General features: G+C 32.6%; 1 pseudogene; it reads right to left on the bottom strand.

Moving 5' to 3' along the window:
• Positions 1 to 3,050: 3,050 nt before the first annotated feature.
• Positions 3,051 to 5,597, bottom strand: LOC128034626 (probable fructokinase-6, chloroplastic; annotated as a pseudogene).
• Positions 5,598 to 9,047: the final 3,450 nt, after the last annotated feature.

The following is a 9,047-nucleotide window of genomic DNA, read 5'->3' as shown; positions in this document are numbered from 1 at the left end:
AACTCATCAGTAAAATACAGAAAGATTAGAAAATAAGACTCTTACCCTTATCATGAGAGTTTTTAGGATTTTCCTAAGCTATAATATAAAGAGTTAGCTTATCATATCATTTTACCAGAAAAACTAAACAAGTTTAATAAGAACATTAACAAGAAACACACAATCTGGAAGTTTCCTCCTTTACACCTCAAATTGACCCTAAAACATAAAACCTTAGAGGGCCATAAATAGTCATCAAAATAACTTGAGTTTCATTGATATTTACCAGGTGCCAAACGATGGTGGAGTTGCCTAAGTACAGTGAATCCAAATCTTCAAGCAAGTCTTAAGTCTAATATTTTCTAAGAGAAAAATTCAGAGAAAGTTTGGGAAGAAAATATATTTGTCAAAGAAAGCATAAAACTTACTCAAGAAGCCAAAGCTTGATTTATACAAATATACTCAGAAGGAAAAATTAGTGGATAAGTCTGATTTCCCTCCAAACCCCTCATTCCTTATGACTAAGCACTTCTCTCTTCATAAATGTAAGTCTGACAAGTTATAGAAATTTAGTCATATACTAACCAAATTCTCGTTCGTCTAACCAGATTGTTCAACTAGGATAATAAAATAATAATAAAGCATACAGTTCTTTTCAAATTAAGGTCTTAACATTAAGGGCTTAACACTTCGCCTAACATTTGGGTGGCGTGTACTCTTTAGAAGAGCCCGCCAAACCACCAAGCTCGCATAATGCAGACTTTGCTCAAAGGCACATCCATTGACTCATATACTTAGTCAATTTTAATGCATTCATACTAAGAACTTATTCTATATGTCTTACTTCTATAAGCAGTATTCGATTACATAATTTTCCTTAGTTTTTGTTAAGTTTTCAAGTTAGGCCATGCTTACTTCTGAGATTATTTTAGAGCTTTTCTAAGTTTGTTTGAAGTTGATTTTGTTTGAAAAGCATGAATTGTATGTTTTAAGAGATTTATTGAATATTAAATGAATTCTTGATTTAAAATTTCATTTAAATGTTCTGTTATTTGTTGTAGCATCCCGTAACTTGATTTTGGTATTGGGGAAGGGTTAGAGGTGTTACATTTAGTGGTATTATAGTTACGATTTAGTCGATTCTATAACTGAACATAGTGCGTGTAGAGTCTAGATAATACATGCCACAATAACATGTACTTGCGTGATGCTTTCGATTCGATCTGACTTTTTTCTTATAGATATACAATGTCGGTCGAGTCTAATCATGCCATACCAGATGAAGTTGATAGTAAGGTTTCAGCTTCCGAACAGGAAGTGAGACACAGCCTGTCAGTTCCACAAATGCTAGAAAGTGATATAAAAAATGCCTTTTTGGGCATGATGAATCAGTAGTTTTCAAAGTTTGGGTGAAATCTTGCTGCTTGAAAATCTCTACCCCTGATTGTGTCTTTTTCAACACTCCCTCTCTCCTTAAAATATTAGTACGACAGATGATCAAATATATTTGATTGATAAATTGGATAAACATGAGACAAATTTATGTGAAGACAAAAGGGAGAAGGAATGTATTGATAAAAAGCAATACAAGTTCAAGGTTAGAAATTAATTGAAACACGATATAGTCAGATCATCTTCAATACCTCCACCTAAATTGTCGAGAGACCCCCAAAATCAGCTCTCTACTTCTTTAGGTATTCCAGGGGATATTTGCAATGTGAATAAAGTAGTTAGCAAGTATTGTAGAGGAAAGCATATAAGTGAATGCAAGTTTAAAAATGGGGCTCGTTTCCCTGTATTTTCTATATCATTTGGTATATTCAATTTCTCAATGCCTATTTACAGTGTAATATATAGAACTTAGTAGTCTAATAATTGAAATTTTAAAATCATTCACTATCATGCCAAATTTATAGTAAACACAATCAAACTATATACATGCTCCTAACCAATCACTTGTATTTCTACAAGCTCAAGCACACATTTATAATAAAAAATTAAAAGAAAAGCATAAAAATTAAGAAGAAATTTCCTATACTATCTCCCCCACACTTTAGATAGCACATTGTCCCTAATGTGCAACCCTGAATAGATAAGGAAAGAAGTTACCTAATCAATATTGACATTGCAATGGTCTAATGGTGGGTGTTTCTGTCCTTCACTACACCAAAACAGGCTTTTAGCGGCGCTTTTTTAGGCCTTTAGCGGCGCTTTTTAGCGCCGCAAATACTTTTTGCGGCACTTTCAGAAGCGCCGCAAAAAACGCCACTAATGACAGCGTCGCTAACTTTAGCGATGTTTTTAGAAATAAACGCCGCTAAAGAACCAGACCTTTAGCGGCGTTTTCCCACAAACGCCGCTAAAGACCAAGACCTTTAGCTGCGCTTTTCCCACAAACGCCGCTAAAGAACAAGACCTTTAGCGGCGCTTCTCCCGCAAACGCCGCTAAAGACCAAGACCTTTTGAGGCGCTTTTCCCACAAACGCCACTAAAAACCAAGACCTTTAGCGGCACTTTTTCCACAAACGCCGCTAAAGACCAAGACCTTTAGCGGCGCTTTTACCACAAACGCCGCTATAGATCAAACCTTTAACGGCGCTTCTAGCAAAAACGCCGCTAAAAACATAACCTTTAAAAAAATTATTTTAATCAAATTATATTTATTTTTATGATAAATATTATATTATGTTTTATTTTCTAAATTTGAACTTTAAATATATTTTTAAGGATAAATAAAAATATTATTTAAATTAAATTTTCTATGAAATTTTAACTTTAAAACTAAATATAAAAATTAATGAATTTAGTTTTAGAATTTAAAATAATAAATTAATAACACAATTAAAATCCAAAAGTTAGAACTCAAGTTGTCGTAAATATTAAAGTAAAAATAAAATTTAGGATCAAAGCTAAGATAAATAATACATATGAGAAACTTGTATGACTTCTTCCATCTCAGACAGCGTTTGAACAACTTCCTAATTACATTTCAAAATGGCAATGAGTAGGCTTGAGTCAGTACAACTTTAAACAACCTTAAATAGTTTTATGTATTACGAAATCTACACAAGTGAGGAAAATTGCACTAGTTTAAAAAAGTAGACCAAAATGCATAATATGAGGATGAACTTGCTTGGAAGTTTTCTCATCTGCATGTTTTCATGTCTTCTCTCATTGAAGTAGTTAAAATTTTTCTATCCTTATCCCGTATGGCACCGACAATCTAGAGATCCTGTCTATCATCCACAAGGTTGTTGGCATTTCGTGAAGACAAGTCTTGGGTTTTCACTATCCCAGAAAGACATCCTAAATCCTCCTGACGACAAAGGTGATAAATTTTGACAAGTCCAGGCAACAGTTATAAAATTATAATACAAGGAAAATGAAGATTTCAACATTAAAATCATACTACATATATATATTAAAAATAAATATCATCAAAACCGAGCTACTATGCTCAGTGTACCTGACTGTGCAGTCCACTATCAGTGACATTTATCGACTGCAGAACACGAGCTGAGAGTTCTGCATCAATTACTTCTTGTGACTCCATGCTGCATGGAAGAAATGTAAAAAATATATTGCTGACTGTAAAAAGAATGCAAGTCGAGTAAAACCAAAGAAGTTTCAAACTACTAAAAGTACCCTCGCCAAAGTTTGAACCCTATGCCTAATTTCATATTTAACAATCAAGAAACAAAAACCCAATATATATAATAATACACACATACACACAACATATAAATTGCACTAACAATGTTCCAGGGGTAAGTTTAGTTATATGGAATTTATCAATAACCATTAGGAAAGAAGATACTGTAAATGATGTATCTAAACCAATGTAACAACTGTAACTACCTGAAATAGCTTTGAATCAGAAGCTAGGCTATTCAATAAGCCACTGACAAACGCATCGCCAGCACCTGTTGTGTCTACAGGTTTATCTTTAATGCCAGGAACCCTGCCCTTAAATGCCTGCAGAGGATATATAGGTTGATATCACTTATTTAATCAGTGCATCATTAGAACTCGGATAATCTTTAGTTGAGGGCATTGGCTCCATAGAGGATTTTATAGGTCCACAAAAAGTCCACTTGGATTGTGAGAATTATTAGTGAAATTCATAACATCCAATCTTTTTTCAAAGAAAAGCAAAGAAGAGATAATCATACCTTGGTGTAATATCTACAACCCTCTGATCCCTCGGTTACAACCAAAAGCTTAAGATTAGGATGAAAAAGCTTCTTCATCACCACGTTATCATCATAAGGGTCATCACCTTCGGTTAAGAATGTAATTTCATCCTCGCTTACCTTCATTTTCTTAGGTTAGCAGAAAATGAATGCAGTAGCACAACATTTCATAAATGAGTCTCATGATAAAAAGAAACCATACCTTAATAATGTCCGATTGATCCCATATACTCATTATGCCTTTTCGAGCAGCCTCTGGCGATGGCCATAGTGAATTATTGCAGTGATGTTTGAATTTACCTTTCCTACGGAAGCGGATGATCCTCCTAATCGTTATACCCCAACAGCCACATTTGCAGGAGCACCACCAGGAGCCTTCTTGAAAGCAGGTGCTTCAGCCAGAGAAACCCCTCCAACCGTCGGTACAAAGTCGATCAACAATTCACCGAAGCAAACAACTAGAGGTTTATTCTTTGCAGCGTTACCGTTTGTAATAGCAGTACGATCTTCAGCTCCACCAACAATATGTAGTTTCTCAATACCAATGATATTTCCCGACATTGTTTAAACCAAAAATAAATAAAAAAACTTAAAAAGAGTAACTCTCTCTAACAACTCCTAGGCCTAGGCCTGGGCCAATTTGTTCACCTTGAAAGCACTAAATTACCCAATCTATTTTGAGCAACAAATTCAATCAATGATTTCTCTAAACAGCTAATTAAAAACATGCCACTGGGATTAACAAGGAAAAATAAAATCCATTTCCACTTCATCTTTATTGAAAAGAAATGTCTTTTAGTGTAAGATCTTGCGGTGCACAGTATACCATACAAAGCATGTGATTTGGCCAACATGTAAACAACAAGAAACGAAAAATTTGGGCAATTTTGATTGAAATCACAAACTTTAGACAGTAATCAAAATACCATGATCAAATATATCTTTATAATTGAAAGAAACCTAACCTCAAAAGCAAGAATTTTTAAGATTACTCGTTAAAGATTTGTTGTACCAAATACAAAAAAAGAAGTACTTGATAACAAAGAAAGCACAAAGTTTGGGAGATGAAAGAAAAAAGAAGTATGATTTCAAAAATTGTCAACAGCAACAAAACAAACAATCACAGGTGAAGGGATTCACACAAATAATCTTGGGTGCATAAAACCAACTTAAAACCCAGAGTAAGAAAATGGCAGAGCATTGAAAGAAGAACATATTGAATCAAGAAAAAGAGAGGAACCTGTAGTTAATTTCCCAGCCATATTGGAAACTTATTGAAGATTGAATCAGAAAGAAAGCAATGGAATGGCCAAAATCCCCAAGTTTTCAGCTGAGTAAAAGGGAAAAAAAATTAAGTACAAAATTTGGGGTATTTAGGGCGCGCGATGGAGATGAGGAGAAGAGGGAGTAACGAGCGGGTAACCAAAAATTTGGATTTTGAATATCTTTTTGCTTGCGGCGTTTTTTATAAAAACGCCGCAAAAAATCATTTTATTTTTATACAAAACGACGCCGTTTTACTATGTTAAAAATCTTATATTTTTTCTGCTAAAAATTATTTTAAAGTAAAATTATTTTTTGTGGCGTTTTTTATAAAAACACCGCTATTGTTTACATTTTACGGCATTTTTCATAAAAACGCCGCAAAAAATTATTTCATTTTAAATCTGTTAATGTTTATTAGTTAAGTGATTTTATAAAATATTTATTATTTTTTTTTATAAATTGAATTTTTTTTATTAGTTTTATATGGATAAAATTTTTATATGGATAAGCCCGTATAACAAAGTCGGCCCAAAATCGTAGAACTTACGGTGTAATGAATGCAGTACCCTATATATACGCTTTTGAAATTTAAAAGGAAATCTCTACATTTTAATTTTGAGATATTAAATTTTTTATTTTTTTAATTTAAACATCTAATTTTATGTTAAAATTATCAATGTAGCAATTAGAAAATGATAAAATAATTTTGTAGTCTTTAATGTTCGTATTTTTATTAATTTTTATTTTGTTTTTATAAATTGATTTTTTTATGCGTTTTTATAAATTTATTTTTTAAAGTAAAATTATTTTACTATCAAATAATCTCTCACATATCAAATTTCTATTAAAGATTGAGACGTTAATTATGATTTTATATTGTTCATTTCGATCTAATCTCCATTTTATTAGAGATATTTCTTGCTAAATAAAATATAATTATTTTGCTAGATGTTCGATGTGGAATGATTTTAGTTTTTGTATTTTATTTTTATTTGTTATAATTTGGTCCTATATATCTAAAATAGATAGTTACCTATCCGTATCAATTTGTTACATTTTTTATTTATTATTTTTTAAATCTAATATTTAAATATATCAAATGGTTTAAATTAAATACTTTTTAGTCATAAACACCGCTAATGTTACCTTTTCCGCGCATGTAAGAAACGCCACTAATAAATTAAATTATTGTAATGAAACGACACCGTTTTGAAAAATTCTAAATCATATTAGCAGCGTTTTGGCTATAAACGCCGCCAAAGCTCGCATATTTTACAATTTTTTATATTCAATTATTGTATATTGCATATCAACTTTAAACTAATAATCTTTACAATTATATAAGAACTTGTTTAATATATAAATTAAAAAATACTAATTAATCTAAACCTTAAACCCTAACTCGACCCTGAATCTCTAAACCTTAAATCACTAACTCTTAACCCCAAATCCCAAACCCCAAACCACTAACCTCTAAACCTTATTTAATATAGAAATTAAAAAACACTAATTAATCTAAATCATAAACCCTAACCCGACCCCAAATCCCTAACCCCTAACCCCTAAACATTATTTAATATATAAATTAAAACACACTAATTAATCTAAACCCTAAACCCTAACCTAACACTAAATCTATAAACCCTAAATCCCTAACTCTTAATCTCTAACCCTTAACCCCTAACCCCTAACCCATAAACCTTAAATCACAACCCTTAAATCAGAATCCCTAATCCATAATCTCTAATTTCATAATTTATAAACCTTAAAATTGCAACTCTTAAACTAGCCCTAAATCCTAAATTAACCATATATATACCCTAAACCATATATATTAAACCCTAAACTATAATGATAATTAAATTAAATATCTTAAAATTAATACTATCGTATCTTTTACAATTATTTTGAAATTATTTAATATATAAATTAAAAATCAATCAATCATGTACACAAAAAATTTTAAAATTATTTTAAATAATAGTATTTTAATTTCTTCATTTTTAACAAATATTTTTCTATGTTTTTTTATTTCAAATTATTTTTACGTGTCATTATTTCAAATTTATCCATTTTTAACAAATATTCAATTAAAAATAAATTAAATAGTAAATAGCAGATAAAATGTTCAATTAAAGATCTGAGCATTAGCGGCGCTTTCTCAAAAACGCCGCTAAAGATCTAAGCATTAGCGGCGCTTTCTCAAAAACGCCGCTAAAGATCTGAGCATTAGCGGCGCTTTTTTAAAAACGTCGCTAAAGATCTGAGTATTAGCGGCGCTTTCTCAAAAACGCGACTAAAGATCTGAGCATTAGCGTCGCTTTTTTAAAAACGCCGCTAAAGATCTGAGCATTAGCGGCTCTTTCTCAAAAATGCCGCTAAAGATCTGAGCATTAGCGGCGCTTTCTCAAAAACGCCGCTAAAGATCTGAGCATTAGCGGCGCTTTTTTTCAAAACGCCGCTAAAGATCTGTAAGGTTCAAAACGATGTCGTTGGGCTTAGACTTTTTGCGGCGTTTTTCCAAAAAACGCCGCTAATGATAATTTTTAGCGGCGCTTTCCTAGAAACGCCGCTAATGCTCGATCTTTAGTGGCGTTTTACGTAAAGCGCCGCTAATGCTCGATTTTTAGTGGCGTTTTTTGTCCAAACGCCGCTAAAAACACCGCTAAAAGCCTGTTTTGGTGTAGTGCTTGTTCGTCATAAGCTCAAAATTGTTGTGCTTCTTTCTTGTGGGGTTCCTACATAAAAACCTTGAAACAAAACAAATATAAAGTCTACTATTAATCCTACTCCTAAAGCAACAAACTAAAATTTATCCAAAATTAAATTTTTACAATCCAAAGATTAACATTCATTCATCATCAAAATCATCAAAATAGGGCATCTACCCCCTCTCCATCAGTGCCTTCACTTTCCCCGAGACATGTACTCGCGCAAAGCCCCTTCCCAACGATTGTGTATGTCGAGTTGGGCTTCGGATGATTAGTCCTTTTGGCGTAGAGTATTGTGGTTGGAATGTCACGTCGTAATCATCATCCTCCCCCTTTAAAATTCTTGCTTGGTGGCCTCTTCATTCTCCTCTTCTTCGTTGTTGTTTTGTTCCCTGTCTTCACTTCTCGAGTAAATATAGACTGATCTGAATGCATATATGTTCAGTAGGTAATTTGGTTCTTTGAGATTATTTTGTCGTGTGAACTCTATAATTACCGGTCCTAATTCTTGCATCCATTTAATCATCCATTCTAGTTTTGAATCTTCTTTTTCCATTCATTTCCTCGCTTTCGTTGTTGGTTTCTCTTCAGAAACGCGGGAACATCCATATTTTGTTTTCTTCTTTGGTTCTAATCTTTTATTTGTTTCTGACTGAGCTCGACAAATTGAGTACATATGGAATTGCTTATCAAACTCTTTCTTGACCTCATAACTTGCTTGTTTTCTTCAATTGGAACCTTTGCATTCTTGCAAAGTGCCATCACGAGGTGGGGAAAGAAAATCTCAACCTTTTGGCCACTAACACATCTGTTCATACTTTGATGGATTCATTCCCCAATGCATATTTGTTTCTTCTGCAAGATTCCCTACAATAAAATAGCTCAGAAAGTATTGAAA

The sequence above is a fragment of the Gossypium raimondii genome, chromosome 11 (genome assembly GCF_025698545.1).
Source record: "Gossypium raimondii isolate GPD5lz chromosome 11, ASM2569854v1, whole genome shotgun sequence".
Classification (NCBI taxonomy): Eukaryota; Viridiplantae; Streptophyta; class Magnoliopsida; order Malvales; family Malvaceae; genus Gossypium; species Gossypium raimondii.
Note: the sequence above shows the minus strand (reverse complement) of the source record. Positions and strands in the feature narration are given on the sequence as shown.